This window comes from Rattus norvegicus, chromosome 14 (assembly GCF_021556685.1).
Source record: "Rattus norvegicus strain SHRSP/BbbUtx chromosome 14, alternate assembly SHRSP_T2T, whole genome shotgun sequence".
Taxonomy (NCBI): domain Eukaryota; kingdom Metazoa; phylum Chordata; class Mammalia; order Rodentia; family Muridae; genus Rattus; species Rattus norvegicus.
This window is the reverse complement of record NC_141547.1, coordinates 10,699,365-10,720,589: the sequence shown is the minus strand read 5'-3', so window position 1 is coordinate 10,720,589 and position 21,225 is coordinate 10,699,365. Positions and strand designations below refer to the sequence as shown.

General features: G+C 41.7%; 1 long non-coding RNA gene across 1 annotated transcript in view; it reads left to right on the top strand.

Annotated features, from left to right (window-relative positions):
* Window positions 1–18,535, top strand: part of LOC148001225 (uncharacterized) — a 37,939-nt gene extending 19,404 nt beyond the window's left edge. The window contains exons 2-4 of the long non-coding RNA XR_015637304.1: window positions 11,264–11,324; window positions 11,516–11,567; window positions 18,022–18,535. This is a non-coding gene — a long non-coding RNA (uncharacterized LOC148001225). The remainder of the gene's footprint in view (window positions 1–11,263; window positions 11,325–11,515; window positions 11,568–18,021) is intronic.
* The last annotated feature ends 2,690 nt before the right edge of the window (window positions 18,536–21,225 follow it).

The window sequence follows — 21,225 nt, the reverse complement described above, 5'->3', positions numbered from 1 at the left end:
TCCTGACACTAGAGATGGCTTCCAACTAACTCACACATATTTTGTTGTTCCACTATCTGTTTTTATTGGTCTTAGTTGATAAATGAAATTTGTATGTACTTGTGGCACATGATGTCATGCCAAACTAATTAATTATACTTGTAGTATTCCCTTGCCTTTCAAGACTGTTTCAATATAATTATCCTACAAAAGTACGCTCATGTTACTTTATAGACTGCATCTAAATTTAATTTACCTTATAAAAATCTCTACCAGAAACAGTACATGTCTCACTACTTTCTTTAAAAAACACTGAATAAATAAATACCTATAATCTGGTTATTTCGTTGTTGTTGTTGTTGTTGTCGTTGTTGTTGTTACAAGTGTATAAAAGATCCTGCCTCAAATGCTGTTAAAGAAGACTGCAAAATATCCTTGAGAAATCTACCTTTGCTTTGCCTCAGAGAAGTAACCCATTGTGATGGAAATGTTTATAAGGTTGGCATAGGGAAAGGCTGTTACAATGTCCATTTGCATGATTCAGTGAGGAGTGAATGTGGAAGAAGGGGCAGAGGGAGCCTGTGCTTAAAGTGAAACTTTGAGAGAGCCATCTGACTTAGCCAAGGTTACCTGTAGCTTTCAGTCAACACAAACCAAGTCTCAAGTCATTTCTTAAATCTGAAGTAACCCTATCAACTCATCCCATCTGCCCAGGTCATCGAGGAAACTCTAATGGTTTGATTTATACAAAGAGGAAAAGAAAACTACATTTTTGTTCCAACTCCTCAATCCAAAAGTAATAGTATACAGGCCAGGTATTCCTTCCACTGTGAACGTTCACTGGCTGACCCCAATGTGTTAATGTGCATTAACATCCCTATGGAAGCCAGGCCTCAGAATTAAGGCCCGCTGGTCCTAGAAGAGGCTTTAGAGATGAAAAGGAGGAGAGATTGGAGACAGTCTGGGCCTTTGGTTTTTTTCTGTTTGGTTGTTTAGTCTGATCTGTTTTTTGGGTTGGTTTGGGTTGGTTGGTTAATTTGTTGTTTGTTTGTTTGTCTATTCCTTGGATGCTTGTTCGTTTTCTGAGGAGAAACAGAAAGGGCCTGCATCCAGGTGGGAGAGGAGGGGAGGACTTGGGAGCCACAACAGGGAATTACAGAAGCAGTAATCAGAAGAATACGTAGTGTGGAAAAACATCTACTCTCAACAAAAGAAAGGAATACAGTTTGCTTTGGGGAAAAATTAAAAATAATCAAAATAAAAACAAAAATGGCTCCTTGGACAACTAAGGCAAAATTTCCAGCCATAGCTACAAATAGTTTTGTCAGGACACTATAACCCCCCATGAACTATTCCTCAATGAAAAATAAAATAAAATTTAATCTCCAAATAATAAACAGCTCCAAAGAAAAGGGATGAACCTACAACTGAAAATACATTAGAAAATGGTGCGGACAGAGAGGCAAAAGACAGAGCATTAGGATTGGGCTGGTAATGCACTCTACTGTTTCCACTTTGTAGTTTACTACATTTTAGTTTTAAACTATTGCCTTGAAGATCTACGTCACCTGGAGGCGAGAGCCGAGAGCAGCAATGATGAGAAGAGAGCTCTGCCTATGGAGTCTACTCTGTTGCATCAAGACCTTAAGCCCCACCCAGCCCGAGCTCTCCACACTGTTCATTCGCTCCCTGGTGTTGTACTGGGTGTCTGTGAGCTACAGGCACAATGTGATTTGAATCTTCCAAGGCCTAGGTTGCTGTGACCTCAGTTAACATTGGGAAGCAGACAATGTTTCTTCTTGAAATGTTTGACTTAGCTTAATAAACAAACTAAAGGTACAAGAACTTCTCTCCTCCCCACCCTCTCCTCTCCCTTTGCTTTCCCTTAATGTTTGGTTTCTAATGACAATCCAGTCAACGGTTTTCCCCTTTCTGGTGAACCCAGACAATGTATGCTAATTAAAAAGTAAAATGTGCTACAACATTGCCTCAAGCCTAAATCGAAGTTGATTATCTATAAAAAGAAAAAATGTTCAGACGTTCCGTCCTGCTGGATAACCAAGCATGCAGTCAACTAGCGTGTGCATCATCAGGAAATCAGATACACAGAAAAGGGGGAAAAAGAAACAGGAATGATTGAGTTGGGACTGAACGACTCACTGGACAACAGCAGCACTTTAAAGAGAATATCCAACAAGATTCCCTTCTGAAGGAGTTTCCTACTTGGTGCCATTGCAACAAAACCCTTCACAGACTTGCATAGTTTGTAAATAATTAAATTGACTTCTCATAGGTCCAGAAGCCGACAGTACGAGACCAACGTGCCGAATCCAAGAGCAAAGTGAGTAGATAGAAACAGCAGAATAATTGGTTGGGTGTGTGCTTTGTTTGTTAGAAGAATGACAATCTCTCTGAACCTCTGTTTCTTCCTTAGAAAAATACTTATCAAAATAAAAAGAATTCACAATCCTTCCAACTCCAAAGTGCCTTGTGATTTTTCTTATGAGATCTCTGAAGTACACAAACATATACATAATTTTTGTTTTACTCCTTAAAAAAAAAAAAAAAAACCTACTATTTGGCCGGTTTTTCTCCCACTAAATCTTGTTCCTGTCTCCAGATGCCAGATGAAGTTAAGAGCAGAGTGGAAATGGGCCCTAGGACACAGGAAGAAGCAAGAGAGTTTTCGTTCCTCGTTCTCTGGAGGGACTGAAACTCTCGGGATCAGGTGTGGAGTAAGAAGGAGTCAACGTTTCCTCCTGTGGGTCAAGCACTGGATGGTTCATGTGGAACAAGGTGTGAACCAACAGTTACCACCCTGAGCAGTCATCACAGGGTCAAAGTGCAAGGAGCACACGGTGTTAGTCAGGGCTCTTGTAACCTTCACATGCCCTCATAGCCGGGCTGACCGGGTCTGAAAAACACGGTCCTTTGCCCATAGCTGAAGGATTTTCAGGGGTGGACGGACAGGAAGCATAACCAGAACTTCCTAGGTTAAATATTCATTACATGTGGGTGGTATTTTCTAAACATATCCAGGACTTGCTATTGAAATGCAGATGTGTATTTTCTGTCATGAGGGCCATCTTCTTTTAAAAAACAAAAGGAAAAAAAAAAAAGAAAGAAAATAGACAATACCCAGAGCTGGAAACTGCCCCCTGGGCCAAGGGCAGATGTGAGGCCAGACCACAAACATGCAGGGAGGACATGAAGAAGAGAGGGGAACAAGGAATAAAAGGACCAAAAAGAAGTATAAAAAGCCGACAAGCTCATCCCAGGAGAGCTAATTAAAAAGTCACAGCTGAGCCCGGCTTTGTAGCATCCAGGAAAAAAGTCTGCTGTAGTGGGCAGAGCGGTCAACAGTGGAGAACTGGGAGAAGCAACAGCGACAGAGCTGATCTTCACTGTGCCTGGGACAAGAGTCTGGTACTTCCTCCTGTAGATGACGCAATCTCAGGGAAGTCTGCAGCAGAACAGTAGCATCACGGGGGACACAACAGAAGAGAAATGGCTGTCGGAGGCAACACGGAGGAGTCTTCCTGCCAACTACACGGCGGCAGCAGATGAAACCAAAGACTTCGCTAGCAGTGTGTCTGTGGGAAAAGGGGATAGAAAAAATGAATAACCGCCACCCTGACATCATTTCCCTACTCTAAAGCCTCCTGAAATCTGAAGAAAAGCAATGGTCGGGCCGGCTTATGAATCCAGAAACGTTAGGCATCATTGTTGTTTCTTGAACATTCAACAGATAAAAGCAAAATGTTAAAAATGAATGGATGGATTAAGATAGATAAATAGATAGATAGACAGATGATAGATAGATAGATAGATAGATAGAGATAGACAGATGATAGATATAGATACATAGATGATAGATAAGTGGATGATACATAGATATGATAGATACATAGATAAATAGATGATATATGGATAGATAGATGATAGAACAATAGATGATAGATACATAGATAATAGCTAAATAGATACATAGATGATAAGTAGATACTTAGATACATACATAAATGACAGGTGATATATGGATATATGATAGATAGATAGATAGATAGATAGATAGATAGATAGATAGATAATAGATGATAGAGGAATAATAGGAATGAAATCTAAATGCATGTATGTTTCCTTGTAGATACAGTGTCTATGTGAGTGCATAGGTATGAGAAGTTTCATAGAATTAGATATTTTATGTATGAATCAAATTTAAATCAAATAACAGTTAAAAGACAGTTTTACTCTTTGAAATTGATTTATCCAACCAAACATTATCCATAAGCACTATGCTGTAGGCCAGGCTGAATCCTGACCACAGAGCGGTGAGCAAGGATAGGCACAGTGTCTACTTTGTCATTAGATCAGAAGAGCATCCGTGCGGACACCCGGATGTGCTGAGGTCCTCTTTCCTTACTGAAGTGGGCAATGACCAGCAGTCAGTGTGGCTTTGCTCAGAGTAAAGTCATGACCAGTTTACATTAGAGAGAGAGAACTGGGCTAGCTGCTTATCAAGTGGATGGGTAGGAGGGCAGGTTGAGAGACTGAAGAGGTTTGAAGACTGCCATCTACGGTTCTTGTGTTAACATGGCTTGAGGGCAAAGAAATGGTCAGTAGACCATTTGTGTTGAGGAATAAATATACCAATAATAATAATAATAATAATAATAATAATAACAATAATAACAGTAGTAGTAGTAGTAGTAGTAGTAGTAGTAGTAGTAGTAGTAGTAGTAGAAAACTAATAAACAGACCAGGTATTTACCAAGCTGACAAGATTTATAAGCAGCTTGGGCATGTGACAAAAGAGGAAAGAAAGTAAAAAAATGGAAAGGAAGGTTTTGTAGAAAAGTCTACATGATAGGAAATAATTTCTTAGTTTAAATGAATGAATCATTCTAAGCAGAGAAAGCCAAGAGAGTAAATTCACTCAGTCTTTCTCCAAACAGTAAGAGAAAAGGCAAGCTAGAAGGACCACAGCTCCCCAGCCCCTGAGGACAAAGGTGGGACGGGGGCTACCTACTGTTGACTCCCCTGTAGCGCAGCCTCAACCTGCCAGAATCATAAGAGCAACACCCCTCAGACCAATCCCTTATTTATTCTCCAGAAGGCCCTTTCACAGAGTACGTCTCCGTTTCAGAACACAGCTGGGCCTTAGGGATCAGAAACCTGACTTTAAAAGGCAAAAAATAAACTTTAAGTAATATCAGATAAGGAAAAAAATAAAACAAACAAACAAAACAAAGAGCAATTGTTTTCTCCTAACTCTGTTCTACTAGCTGAATGACTTAAGTAAGAAAAGGACACCATGTTGTACTAAGTACAAAGTTGGGGCCTCAAACTTGTTCATTTTTTCATTCATTCAACAAGAGTTCTTTAGGCTAAGCAATAGCCATGAATGAATGAATGAATGAATGAATGAATGATAGGAAGATAGAAAGAAAGAAAAGAAAGAAAGAAAGAAAGAAAGAAAGAGAGAAAGAGAGAAAGACAGAAAAAGAAAGAAGACTGAAAACAGTGGAACACAGTACATCTATGCATGCAGAGCACAACACCAGAGAAGGCCAGAAATCCCTCCTGGGCTGTGGAAATTTCCTGGAGAGAGTCAAATCCAGTCTTAGGCTCTCCAGTTGAACAGGCGTCTGCTTGGTTCATCTACCGAGGTTGTCTTTCCCAGTGGGGTGGTAACGGAAGAACTCATGGTCAGCACAGTAAAATACATTGGCCTAGGGGCTGGAGAGATACCAAAGAAGTTAAGGGTACCTGACTCTTCTCGTACAGGATCCCTGCCCAACTCCCCAGCACCCACACAGAAGCTTATTACAACTGCCTATACCTCCAGTACCAGTGAACCGAGGCATTCCTCTGGGCTTCACAGACACCAGGCACACAGATATGCATGCAGAAGAATACTCATAAAGAACAATAAATCTTTTAAAAAAGCACTGAAAGATAATTTTCATTTGAAAGTGATCTTGTAAATCTTCAATTAAAAAGTCTTTTTCCAGCAAATAATGTCTAGATAATTTACTTACGTTTATGTATGTATATACACCTTGTGTGAGCCTGGTCCTTCAGGGGTCAGAAGAGCGTGTCTGACATAGGAATTACAGATGGTGGTGGGCGCTTGGACTCACCTCGGCTCTCTGGAAGAGCAGACTCTTCACCACTGCAGCATCCATTCAGTCTCTATAGCTTTTGAGAAGAAGGCAGCAGAATTGAAGACACCAAGAAATTGTCCTCATCTTAAAAAGAAATATTTTAAGCGAAATTCAAAAGGGATTTAAAGAACTAAGTATGACCTTCATCCTAACACGAATTTCTGAGAAGGAGAAACAGATATAGGCAATTCTAAAACAGTGTCCTGTAAAATCAGGATTTCTCCCAGGGCCTGAGTTCCTCTAGGCTTTCTCAGTGCTTCATTCATGGTTTCTCTTCTCAAAGGGTCTTGATGAGTCAGCTTTAAAACCTACAGACGATCTCATTCTGCAGTGTGGACACATAGAAACTTACCGATTTATTTTATTCACGGTTCATCCTTTTGATGTGAACCAGAGCGGCAAGCACACGGAGGTGGGTATGGGGGCTTGGTTCTGTTGTGCATCCCCTTTTTCTGCACATCTGATGGGGAGGGTGTGCTCAATATTCTCCTCCTCTCCTCTTCCAGTGACATCTGTGACTTCTTTGGAAGAGTTGCAACTTGTGTTTATAAAGGCGCCTTTGGGGGGTAGCAAAGGGAACACCGTTGTAAGAGCTGCACTAAATGACCTCTAAGTTACAGTGATACTGGAGTGTCAGAAAGCAGCCAACAATAATTTACTGAGTTCTTACGTTTTGCAAAACACATTGTGTTATCTTAATCTGTATGAGGCTTAAATGACAAAAGAACGAATTATCATTTTCGAAGTAGTTTTGCTCTCTAAAGTTATGATGGACATTGAGCTGGTGTCCACCAAATCCTCATCACACAGGGAGCCTCTGGCCATAATATTTCCATCAAGCAATTGGTATATGACTTGATTTTATGTGGGTTTCTATTCAAAGGCTTCTTATCTAATATATGCCGTTGAGTCATTACCGCTGAGCTCGGCCAGCAGCTCTGTCCCTCATGCTTGAATGAAGTGTATCCAATGCTCTCTTTCTCTAATACACTGCACCCCTCTCAGGCTCAAACACATTGGCCAGCACTGTAGTATTATGCTTGGAGGTTGTTCTAAACCACAAAGGCACTAACAAAGAGCACAAAAGACCATGTGGGAAAGGACAGCTGTTTATAGCACCAGCTGAGTAAGAAATAGAGGATTGCCTCGGCCATGTCCCCTGGTGTACAGCTCATAGTTCTCACCCCTCTGGGCATGCACACCAGTGGCTTCAGAAGTGTCCCATCCTTGGTCAAGTATTCACAATTAATTTCAGCAGGTAGGTAAATTTACAGACACAGAATCTGTGAAAGACAAATACTGAGATTGTATCTGTTGCTACTGTTGATAAAGAGATGGAGATTTAGAGAGCAAATGGAGTTTGCTTCTAGGAAGTAACTAACTCAGTGATAACCAAAGTCTTTAGCCTTAACACCCTTCTGCAAATTGTGTGACGTCAGGACTCGAAGCACAGGTTTTGGAAGCTGAGTGGCTGTGTTCAAAAGATAACCTTTGCCTCATTTTCTTTCTGCCCTTAAGATATCAACTAACTCCTCCAAGCCTGATTACCTCACTGGCAGAATGTGGACACCAAGGATTGAGACATGGCTAGCACAGGTGACACTGAAATAAACAGACCTCTTACATGGTCAGTAAAAATGTTTGCAGATGAAAGTGACTAATGTCTCTGTAGCCATCGCAGGCTAAATAAGAACCAAATCCAAACACTAAATAGAAACACAGGATTCTATGTGTCCTTTCAGACTCAGGACAAGGTACACAGAAGGGAGAGCCAGTCAAGGTGCTGATCATCATAGTACAATGACATAAGATGAATCAACAGACAGAGACAGTCTATACAAGATGAATACATCTGAAAGTTGGCTGTGTGTACAAAGATCAGTTAATAAAAATAACGTGCTAAGTACTTGAAATGACAGAGGATTGACTCTATATTAAATATTCATTTCAATACAAGAGTCAGAGAGAAAACTTCTATACATAATGGTTAAGTTATAGAACATACATAGGCCACCACTTCAGGGAATAGCTTCATGCATGTATCCTCAAATGCGTCAGTATGAATGAAAGCTCCAATAGGCATCATTTTCACGTTGGAGGTAGCATGTACATGTGTTCATATGTGTGTAGATTGCACGCATGCGTGCAGAAGCCAGAAGTCATCACTGGGTGTCTTCAATCTCCACCTTAGCTTTAGAGATAGGGTCTCTCAATAAAACTGGTGCTCACAATTAGATGGGCTGGGTGGCTGGCAAACCAGATATCCTCCTGTCTCCACCACCCCAGTACTGGGCTTGCAGGCACTTGCTGCTCTGCCTTGCTTTGACATAGGCACTAGAGATGTGAACCGAGATCCTGACTAACTCTAGTCTCTTCACATCTTTTTTTTTTTTTTTGGTCTTATACACAATTTTTTTCAGTTGTTTGTTTGTTTGTTTGACACAGAGTTTCTCTGTGTAGGTCTGGCTCTCCTGGAACTTGCTCTGTAAACCAGGCTGGCCTTGAACTCACAGACATCTGCCTGCTCCTGAGCACTGGGATTAAAGGCATATACCACTACCACCTGGCTCTATGAACAATTTTAAAAAGAAGTTTATTATAGACTTAAATGGCAATACCTCATATTAATAGAGTCTTTCAAATCACAGTGTGAATATATATATATATATATATATATATATATATATATATTCCTTAATTGCCTCTCTACCCTAACTGTCCTTTGGTACACAGCTTAAGAACTAAGGTTGAGAAGACAATTCTTTCACATGGATGAGATACACAGTACATAGATGGCAACCCTCTCTCCACAGCTCTCTGCTTGACATACACTTTCAGATAAACTGGGTGCCGTCTAATTGGAAGGCAGCTATTTAAACACAATTCTACATCAAATGTATGGATAGTTCTCGTCTTCCTATGTCAGGCACTGTAAAGGACACTGTGAATATCAACATTTTTGTCCATTTTCTTCTTAAATATGTTCTCATCCATTTTCTCATGACATAGTGTTGGAGACTTTACAAGTTTCCAAAAAAAAAAAAAAAGACAAAAACAAAAAAACAAAACCATTAAAGATAGGACTCAGTCACATCCAATGTTACATTAACTTTGCTAGGTCATGGTACCTACTTGTTTTATCGAAACAATATCTAGACACCGCTGTGTTATTTATGACTGGTAAGTGGGATTAACACGGAGAATTAACTGTCTTCCAATAGTGCAAATTACCCTGATTCCATCTGACCAGAAAAAGGGTATTAAGAGCAAAGACTGAGGTTTTCTGAGGAAAGAACAATGTTTTCTCAAACCACAGCAGACACTTCCTTCTCTAGCTTCCATGATACTGGCCTACTTGCCAGCCGTGCAGCCATGACGGTCAAATCCTTATGAAAGAGAACGAGGCAGGGGAGGGGGGAGAGTGCAGGAGAGAGAGAGAGAGAGAGAGAGAGAGAGAGAGAGAGAGAGAGAGAGAGAGAGAACCAGAGAGAAAGAGAGAGAACTAGAGAGAGCGCACAGTAGAGGGGACTATAGATATATAAGTATTCCGATATGGAGAGATGATAGGTAGATGGAGACGGCATGTCCCTTATACGAAGTGCTTGTGAGTAGACTTTTCTGGGGATTTAGATTTTGAAATATTTGTAGATCTCACCAGCTGATCATCCCCAATCCAAAGCTGAAACGGTAAGTACTGAAGGATCTCAAAGGTTTTGTTGGTGGTAGTTTTCTGTTTAATTTTTTTTATTTGTTTGTTTTAACATCTGTTGGAACTCAAAAAGTTTTGGGTTTTGGAGAAGTTTCATATTTTCAGACTAAATATGTTTGCCCCACCCCCTCCGCATGTCTCCTTACCTTTCCTATTTTTTTCCAATTCCCTAGAACACCCCTAACATATACACTGAACAACCAACCATCTTGGGTTGCATAAGGCATTGCTTGTGTGAGACATGCTAAGCAAACTGGGCATGATCTTCTCAGGTAGCGCCATCTGCAGCACCTGTCTATTAAGAGGGAATAATAGTGTTATATAGATTCTTAGAATTCTCTGATGATCTCTGGTCCAAGTTATCAAGATAATTACAAGTTAAATGATATTAACTTTTCATGGTAGTGTGCATGTGCGTGTGTGGGTTACACAGTGGACCTGTGCCTTAGGGAGATAAGTACTCTCTCCAGTAAATGAGAGATACTCGATTAAACTAATAATATCACATTTAGATACTGGAAGAAATCCAAGGCTCAGATTTGACATCTAAGCTTGTTCTCTCACACAAGACAGGTCATGTATACATTAAGTCAAAAGCAGTTTTAAACAGAAAATCAGAGGAACAATAGGATGAGCACAGTACTCACGTGGGAGTGGTCAGGGAGAGCCAGTAATTAAGCACACGTGTGTATCCACTGATCTAACCCACTGAATCAGAAAGACATCCGAGAAATCAAATTCTGAGAGCTGAAGAAATACAGATTAGAAGAAAGAAGTGGGGAAGGGATTTCAGGTTTGAAATGATTTATCCATGCATTAAACAGCCCTACTCAGCAGTCGCTATGCACCAAAGGCTTTTCAAAGTTCTCAGATTGCCGTCGGAATCATGGGGCTGACCCCAGAGGTTGGGCTATTTGTTACAAAATAGATTAGATGTTCTGAATTTATGGGAAAACGGAAAGGAAAGCGAAGCTGACAGAGTAGACTGATAAACGTTCTCAACCTTTGGAACGAGAAGTTCAGATGTCAAATGTTGGTCCCTGGGGAATCGCTATGGATTCCTGAGTAACTACTGAGGAAGATGTCATCTTGGGTCTTCTAGACCAGGCTTTCCTCGTGAGAAGATGAAAAAGAGCAGTAAGTCTAAGCCAGTTCAGATAGATGTCAGTATGTCTTGCTAGCGAGCACAGAGATAGCGATGACTACAGAGAAAGAAAAGACACACTTCTCACTTTTTCACAGGACTGAAAAATAAAAATTCCTCCTCACACTGACTTTGAGCTGGGCTAGGCTTCACATTCGGATATTACTCATAGATAAGGAATGCCATAAAACACCTGCGCTGGGTTATAAAACCCAACAGCGTCGCTTTAACACTAGGACCTAACCTACATTCCTCTTCATTTAGTAGGACTTCTACCATGACCTGGTTACAGATACAAGTAGACCCAGCTCTCTGCAGAATACAGGTAAAGCAATTCCTCTACATATCAACATTCTGCAGGCTGCCTAATCCCGTTTACAGTCCCATCATAAAACAAATAATAATACTTTGTACTTGTGAACTGCCTCACACAGAAAATCTCAAATGTTTTATAGACCATAAATTCTCCCAACACCCTTCACGAGATAAAAAATAATTATGCTCTCCAATTAACAGGTAAACTAGGAACCAGCTTAGCTGAAGAACTCACTTGTCCAAGGCCACTGAGGTAAGACAGGGTTCACTTGTTCCAAGACCTTGAGCCAGGCTGATCCTGACTTGAGAGCACGGAAGGAGCCAATCCTCCATGCTGGGCACGGTTCCTACTTCCCTTTCCTCCTATACAAAGTTTTGGCAACACTCCTAAGTTTCCTATAAGGTGTTAACTGATACCAGTAGATAGTGCTCAAGGTGTTAGCCTTCCCAGGAATATCTCTGTTTTATTGGGGGGCTTTTGAAGGCTGGATGCATGACAAGAGCCAAAGAAAAGGAACTTGTTGACTCTCTGACGTACAACTTGCTCCTGTCCTGAAAGCACAAAGTGTCCTACCCAGGGGCTCTGCACCCAGGACCTTGATTCCTAGAGACCATCTCCACTAAGAAACTTCCTCCTGTGTCAGTCAGAATGGGAGGTCTCACTTTAAGTTAAAGAGAAAAGTGAAAACAATGGAGCTTCTTTTGTGTGATGCTGGGACAATGCTTCTGACTGTGCCACCCTGGCAGGAAGGGAAGATTTCTAATACTGTATGGATCCAGTTTTTGTACCCACCTTTTGTTTGCAAGTGAATTGTTTCCTGGTATATCCTCTGGAAACACAATACAAACCCTGCCACTGCTGGGCTTTCTCTCATGCTGCAGGATAGGCATTTTTCTGTGGTATCCCCAAGGAGATTGACAACATTTAACAATCCCTTCTTAGACAAAAATTTGAAGCCACCAGGAAAATTCTTAGTTGCCTCTGCCTTTGGCTGTGACTCGTAGTAGATGTTCTTAATTAATTTTAAATAGAAAAGTCTCTTATATATGATCCAAGAGAAAGGCTGGCACTAGGAAGTTGGGGGTCTGAGGAACCCCTTCCACATCTTTAGGACAATCATGTCAGTGATTTAGAGAAAAGTTTTACGTTGTAAAGAACCACTGAACCTGGAGGGAGAAATGCTGAGAGCAGGCCTGAATCACTGTGTTGATGCCAAGATGTTTCTTTCTTCTGAAGGAGATGTGAAATGGAGTTTGTTTTTGCTAAAAGGGAATAAACATCTGCTATAGACACAAGGCACAAAGTTACAACCAGGTAAAAGAAGAAGAGTAAAAGAGAAAGTTCTCTCTGTCTTGCCTTCTCCTGACATGGAAGAGGAATCACTCACTGACTGTGTCCTCGCTGACTGTCCTCCTCTCAGCCACCCTTCAATAGTGATTCACCAAACAGCAAACAGGCAAAGAGCTTTCCTGGCAGGACTCCTTCGGAAGCCAGCTCTCAGGAGAGATGTGCGTGCACTCGTTTGCCCATTCATGCCGTTACTAGCTCTCACATGCTTATGCATCCCATTAAAACCATCTGGAGTCGTGCAGTAAGCCCCATGGAACAAGTGGCCTCTGAGGCTGGCCAATCGGGACAAGGTTGGTACTTCTGGTTGAACTCTACCCCTGGGTCTCATTCCAGGGAAATGTGCTGTAAGGTCGCTAAAGCAAGAACAGCCACCACAGGACAGACATGTGTGAGGGGTGATTCTTGTCAATGAGTTGAACAGACGAACCTGAAGTGTCAGAGTTCAAAGGTATATACCAAACTAGTAACAAAGGTAAGGAAATCGCATTTACCTGTACTACTTTCGAAACAGACAATTCAATAAAAACGTGTCACATGTTGAAAATAGTGGGATTATGGAACCAGACCAGCTACAGCCCGTTCTCCTGTGAACTACACTGTGTAGGATTTTTCAGTTCTACTTCATTGTAATTCCCATCTGGTCAGATCCCACTGAGCTCCCCCCAGTGCCTTTCAGGACTTCTGCCCCGATTATAGCCATCGTTACCAGGACTGACAACATGGATACTTGAAATATTTATATAGTGCCTATGCAATCACTCTTCATTGCCCAGACACAAAAGAAAGAAGAGACTTGTTTGCATGGGCTGGCTCGTGCCAGAGTTATGTTGATCTTAATTTTGTAAGGCAAGAATTAACCTCAGAGTCCAAACATTGAAAAACTGGGCAGGAAAATTGTAGGTAGGGGATCATCTGTGCTCATGGATAGCTGTTTGCTTTTCTATGGGCAGACATCCAGGGGCAGCTTCAAGTGACTCCCCTCAAGGAAGATATGCCAGAGATTTACCTGGAAACTCTGAAGCAAAAGGAACAGGTGAAATAGTCTCCCTGCCCCATCCGTCTATGTACCTAAAGCCGCTGTCATCGTTCCTCAGCAACTTTAACAGGTCTTGTTAAGGTTTTACGTGGGTCATCTGAGCAGCTACCCCTGGAGTCAAGAGGCTGAGAAGCTAATGAATGGATCCTGGATGAGATCACGTCCCTCAGTGGCTCAGCTCCAGATCCAGGAGGTCAGTATCTTCCTCTATGCCCTGTCCCACAGCATTTACAGGTAGTGTGGGAGGCTGAAGATGGGGAAGAGGCTAAAGAGAGGAACATGGAGACAGTGAGGAAGAGAGAGAGAACTGCAGGACTCAGCTATATGAGATCTTCTGGAGCTGGAGAGAGGGCTCAGAGGTTAAGAGCACTGGCTGCTCTTCCAAAGATCCTGAGTTTGATTCTCAGCACCCACATGCTGGCTCACAACCATCTGTAATAAGATCTGATGCCCTCTTCTGGTGTGTCTGAAAACAGCTACAGTGTACTTATATATAATACATAAATAAATCTTTAAAAAAATTTAAAGACAGTCTTCCAGCTCCTCCCACATGAGAGAAACCAAAGCAGAAATAAGAATGGAAATGATCATTGAATCATGTGTGGCACAATTGCCACCTATAAAATATGTATCACATGTTCCTGTTTTGAAACTTATTTCAGGAAATAACCATCATAGGAATGAGGTGAAAAGAGAGATGAGCTCTTAAAAGATCGTTTTAAAAGTTACTATTTCTAAGGTTAAGAGACACACACACTAAAACGACTATTTACAGAACTGGCCATAAAGAAATGAAAAGACAAATAGACAGACACACATGAGAGAGACAGAGAGATAGGACAGAGATACAGAGACAGAGAGAGACACAGAGACAGAGAGACACAGAGACAGAGAGACACAGACACACACACACAGACACACACACACACACACACACACACACACACACACACACACACACACACACACTAAAACAACTACTTATGGAACTGGCCATAAAGATATGGAGAGGGTTTGGGGATTTAGCTCAGTGGTAGAGCGCTTGTCTAGCAAACACAAGGCCCTGGGTTCAGTCCTTAGCTCTGGGGAAAAAAAAGACAAAATAAGATATGGAGAGACACACAGACAGGAGAGAGAGAGGCAGCCATGAGAGACAGACAGACAGAGACAGAGACAGATGGACAGTGACCCAGGGAAACAGAGACAAAGACAGGCAGACAATGGGGAGAGGGAAAGAGAGACAGAGAGAGCGAAAGAGAGGAGGGGGAACACCACTGTTGAAGGAAGGCCTATCAGAGGCTGTTGAGAATATAAGAACAGCTTTTAGGTAAAATCTACCACTTGAACAGTCTGTGGGAAGACACCGGTTAGGCTTGTGAGTGCATTCAGAAGGCAGAGTCCACAGGCAGCATGAGGAAAACCGTGCAAACAGCTCCGAACCTAATCCTTCCAGGCTCGTGAGTTACTGAGCACAAAAAAAAAGACTCCCTTTAATATGACTAAGGCTTGACTCAAAATATGTCATTGATGGGAACCAGCAATTGGTGCAAGTGTTTTTGATGGACGTTGCGATAAACTCTTGTAGCACTGTTTTTAGGAGTAAGACTTGGAAAATGTAAAATTCGGTAACATAAACAAAAGTACAGTCAAGAAGGACGCTCGGGTATGAAACTGTGTGTGCCTGTTGTTCTGATTTGTTAATGAAATACCGTATAAAGAGACATACTGCCCTCCTAATTTCTATTTTTAATTAACTAGAAAAAGTCAAATACTATATGATTATAAAGATATAATCAACACACAGAAATAGTCTCCACCCTAGGCAAAGAAAAAGTGTGAGTGGAAAGTATGTTCTAAAATGCTAATTTTGGTTTTGTTTGAGTCCCGTGACTATGGGTGATGGAGAAATATATAAAACACAGCGCGTGCCCTCGAGGAACTGACTAATTCTTCTTTCTTATTATATTTGTTTAGTCATCTTTAATTTTCATATCATTTAAACTTTAAGGAATGCCTTAATTGAAAACAAGTCGAGTGGATTTTATAAACGGGGAAAGTAAACACATGGGAGGTCATATTGTTTTATTTTATAAGAACATGAAAATGATTTTAATTCAGTGCATCTTCTAAGATAAACAAATGAGTTGGGCAGATTTAATGGGACACCCATTCCATGTGTCATCATTCAGTCTTATTGAGTCAGCAAATATCCCTATGGAATATATAAGTATTCCCATAGAAGGCAGGCCTGTAGAAGGAGCCCCGTTGGAAGCAGCAAGAGGAAGAGTTAGACAATCAATCCCTACATCAAAGATTAACCAAAGTTGATGCGAAGCTAAAACTAACTCTCCCCACTCCCAAAACTGCCTTCCATTCTCTTTCGATGTTGCTCTATAAATCAGAGAATAGATCCAGGATGACTAACACTTTTATGCCAAGTTTTAGAGAGTGAGAGATTGTCACTAGATGATGCTAGTAGGCAAAAGTGGGGACTGGTCTCTAGAAGACATCTAGCAAGCCGTACTCGCTCATCGATCAGCTTGTCTGAGCAGATTTCTTGCACCTGCCTTTCATATCATCCAAGTTTTCACTCAAATCCTCTCTTGACCTCAGTATCACAGAGCAGTGCTCTACTCTCCACCCAGCCCTTGATCCTACAACTCTGGTTTATTATCTTCACAGTGTTTCTGTGACTTTTCTGTTAATTTGAGGAAACTTCTCCATGTTTTAGGACCCTATGCTCAATGTAGGAAGTCTTTGGAAGCTTCTAGAATACTGTGTGTATGGTTCATAGCATGGGCTCAATGAAGATTTACAAACAAGTGGGAGAGGAACATCTGCCCCTGAGTCTCCTTGTCTTACTGTCTTGGCTCTAGACTTAAAATCCCATAAGTTTTCACTTTGTCCCCAGCTGTGCCACCACCAGGTAGCGTGTCCTGCATCTGGAAATATCACAAAACTGCTGAAAAGGCAGAGAGTGCAAAGAAAAACGCCCAAAGGCAGAAAACCAGAGCCAAAAAGATGGCTTAGTGGATAAGAACACTTTCGATTCTTCTGGAAGACCCGAATCCAGAGGAGACTGGATGCCCCTATGACCTCCTCAGGCACCTGCATACATGCTATACACTCGTACAGTCAGACAACACACACACACACACACACACACACACACACACACACACACAAATTTTTGTCATATTTTTAGTAGACAGAAAACCAGAGGGGGAAATGTCATGTAAGACAGATAGTTGTATGTTGCTATTAGTGTGTTTATTCCCATGATCCTTTAGTAAATTTAATTTGCAAATCCCAATGTGACAATGCTATGACCCAAAGGAGGGTGAAGTGCGTGTTAAGCATGGGCCAGGATGAGTGAAAAGAACATAGCACAGTAGTACCCCCCTGCAGAGTACACAGCACAGCACCCCCTGCATTCTGTGCATAGAGGAATTCACAAGAAAACAGTGGTGCAGGTGGAAATTCAGTGGTCAGATCCTGGTACCTCTCACTGAGAGAGCTGGGTATGTTTATTATTATTATTATCATCATTATTATTATTATTATTATTATTATTATTATTATTATTATTATTATTTTAATGAAAATGGTCTTGCTTTATGAAAGCAAATGGGCAGTGCAAACAGCTCTTCAGCACTGTAGGAGAAGTACCAAGGTCTGTGAGGATGTGATCACTAACGCATCTTCAGACAGAAGGATTGGACTCCATGAAGGAGCTCCATGGAGGAAATCACATTTTCAGACAGATGAAACCCCATAGACAAAGCAGGCAAAGGCACCAGCAAGTGGAGAAAGTTCGAACAATCATCTACTGGGTCCGAGGGAGTGGAAATGTTTGAGAAAAGAAAGAGAAATGCCCAAAACTTAAGTTGAGGGAAAATCCTAAAGGCTTGAGTACAAACCTGAGGTCTTGACTTGATTTTGTTTTTAATGTGGTTGGTCATGTGTAGCCTGCATTGCCTTTGGGAGAGAGTTTACAATAAGAATGGACTGTTAGGGGAGCACAAATCTAGTAGCTGGCTACTTGGATACCATAGCAGCCAGCATTCTAAAATAGCTCTTAGTGACCTGGGACTTTAAGGGAGCTCTCCATTTTGAATGGGCAGAACCTGTGGCTATGAGAGTATTTCACTGAGGTAAGTGGCTTGCATCGAATGCCAAAGTTGTCCTTAAAAAATGGGGATGACTATTGGTGGGCCTAACCTCAGGTAAACTCCCTAAAAGAATTTTTTTATCTTTGCTTTTGTTTCACTTTGGGTTTTGTTGTTCTTTTGTTTTGTTTGTTTGTTTGTTTTTCTGTAGAAAGAGATTAGAAGTACCACAGTTAACATACAAGAAACTCTTCACCGCTTGTCAAAGACAGAAGGGACGGAATCATGGAAAAGGCTGGCACCTTCCAGAGTTGATACAACCCCTGGCAATCAGCCAGCTGGATGAGACTCTGATCACATACCAGCACAACAGAATGCTGGGAAACAGATGGATTCAGAAAAAGACTTGTGTCCAGAGCCCTCAAATGAGAACTCCAAAATGACTAAGTTTTGCTCTGAGCCCCAGAGCAGAAAACCCCACCCCAACCTTGCACCCGCCAGCCTGCACTCTAGACCCATGAGGTGATAAGTGGGCATTGGGTAAGCCTCTGTGTTCGTGCTGATTTCTTACAAAGCAATAGAAACCAAGTACACTTGAGATAAAAAATAAAAAATAAAAACCCTCAGGTCCACTTCTGAGATTATAAAAACTAATCTGTTTTAAAATAAACCAGTAGCTCAATGAAAGAGGTTGCAACAGAAATAAATCAGGTGGATACAGTGGATAGGAGAAACGTTTGAAACAGATCTCTCTATGGACTCCACGTGATGGTCTAAGAAATGTCAGGTAAGAGACCAGGACATGGGACCCGGGTGACTGATGGAGAAAGAACACTGTCACTCATAAAAGTTTTCAAGCACGTTGGGGATTTAGCTCAGTGGTAGAGCGCTTGCCTAGCAAACGCAAGACCCTGGGTTCGGTCCCCAGCTCCGAAAAAAAGAAAAAAAAAGTTTTCAAGCAGGACTGTGCCTCCGGGGTAGACATGATGTGTTTCCTTTTTCATATAGCAAAATTCATGGCATCAGCAGGGTATCCAATAATTTATTCAAAGTGGGTACCAAAGCCCTGTAGAGAAGCTAAAGTCAACAATGTCATTTATAGCTGTCCTGATAGCTAAATAAGAGAGCACAGTTACTGTAACCTCACTGAGGACACGCGGCGAGGACGTTGGGCGAGGGGCAAAGGCAGTGTGTAAGAATGGCCTCTCCACCCCTAGGTAGATGAGGCTCTTCCTCTGCGTGGAATATGCTATCTAAAATTCCTTGGAAAAATCTCCTTCTTAACTTTGAAAGTGTTCAAATGTCACCCTTTCCACGTAGTGCGTCTTCTACGGTTAACAGAAAAAAAAAATCACTCAGTCGATCAAAATCACATCAATTTTTGCAAAGTTAATATCTCGCGTCCCTGGAAGACTCTTCCCAGGAAGAGACACCATTATGACATCATCTTCTTAGTCTCCACACTAAATTAAGTTGTCGCGATCGAAACAAATGCTAAAGAGTTTGCTGGAGGGATGAAACAAAGATGGAGACGTGAAAGAGATAGGAGCCAGGCCCCAGCGCTGCAAATGCAGCCTTACATGACGGGACGTTCACTCTCCTGGGGCTGCGGGAATGGAGGAGGGTTCACCTCAGGGTACCAGTGACAGAACAACACAAACAACTCTGTCCACTCCAGCTCATCTAACAGTGGTTACGGATAGGAGTGAGGGGAAGGGGCTATCTTCAAGAGCCTGAGCAACTTACAAGTAGCTACATCAAAGAAGAGGCCTGGCCCCCAAATCACTAACCACTTACATTTCCACGGGGAGCAGGGTGGGGCCTCATGGGCTGCCTGCTCCTCAAAATGCCTCCTCTCTACCCACAGAGAATCGTTAGTGAAAATCGTATGTGGGTTATCACAACTGCCCTAGCCATGCCATAGTGGGTATTCAATAACCTTTCTGATAGGGGGATTTTAGTATATGATTGCACATAGTGTGCAAGTGTGTGTATATATATATATACACACACACATATATAATAAAATATATGTGATATATATATGATTGTGTGTATGTATATATATATGTGTGTGTGATACATATATATATATATACATATATATATATATATATGATTGTGTGTGTGGCTTTGAACTCACATATAGCATTTTCTGGCTTCCTTTGTACAATACCCCAAATACTGGGCCTCCTGAGTCCTAGGACTGCAGCAGTGTCCTATTTATTAGGCCTAAGGAGAAAATACACACACAGAGAAGTGAAAGTTTATTCAGTTAGGAATGGGTGGAGGCATGCAGGTATGCTGTCATTTCCAGTCCCCATGCTGTCACTCCGTACAAATCAAAAGAGATTATAGGGCAACAAATTGTGCAGTGAAAATATGAACCAGGGTTAAAGGCCCGAGGGAGACAGTTCCTTGGAGACACCAAGAGACAGAGGATAGACCATTCACACTGAGGGCTCTGGCTGCAAGAAACCATATACTGTGAGGTCACAGTGACCACCTTAGGCAGGAAGAATGGAGGGTTTTCTTCCTCATCTGGCATTGCTTCAAGGCAAAGCGTGAAACTTCGAGAACACTTCACACAACTGAGAAAGAGCAGGAAGGGGCGGGAACGCAAAGGCTCACAGGGGAAATCACAGGGTTAGCTCCCAGTGCCTATTGCATTTTGCAATTAGGTTTTTATTATTAATCACAAAAGCTATTATGTGTTCTATGCCAGGCGAAGCTCACCCACACGAGCCTCTCGACCACTCGTGAAGTAAATGTTATTATCTGCAGAGCTGTTCCCGGGGTGGCCTAGGGCAAAATTCAAACAGCAGAACAGTGGGTTGAGAAGTGGCTGGGTGGGGAGACTGTGGTCTGCACTTGGGATAAATTTGGGAGAGAAAGGATTGAGTCTCTACTAAAGACTAGACATGTGCCCCTCACCGAGTACTGATTCCTAATATTATTTCAACAAAAGTCTGAGAGGATTCATTATTATTCACCAATAAAGGAGAAACTAAACTTTAAAGGCTCAGTGTGACCCGCGAACCTATTTCTTTAAAAAAAAAAAAAAAAAGTCAATGCCCCAGAGATGGGACATTGATTGAGAGTCCTACTCCCAGGAACAATGGCAAGGGTCAAGCCAACTTAAATGCTACTTCCAACTTCCATCCTTAAGAGTGTGGTGATCCCAGAGAGGAAGTCAGACTCCCAGGGTTTGGGGTTCAGTTCTGCCACCTGTTTGGTATCGCCTTTTCTGTCAGTCTTTCAGTCTGCAACTTGGACTTTGTTTTGATGATTCTGTGAAAACAATACCTACGGCCCATGATTATATCACAAACGCCGGGGAGGCTGAAGCTGTAGGAGTCTGAGTTCAAAGCCAGCCTTGGCTACACAGTGAAACCTTGTCTGGACATTGGGGATG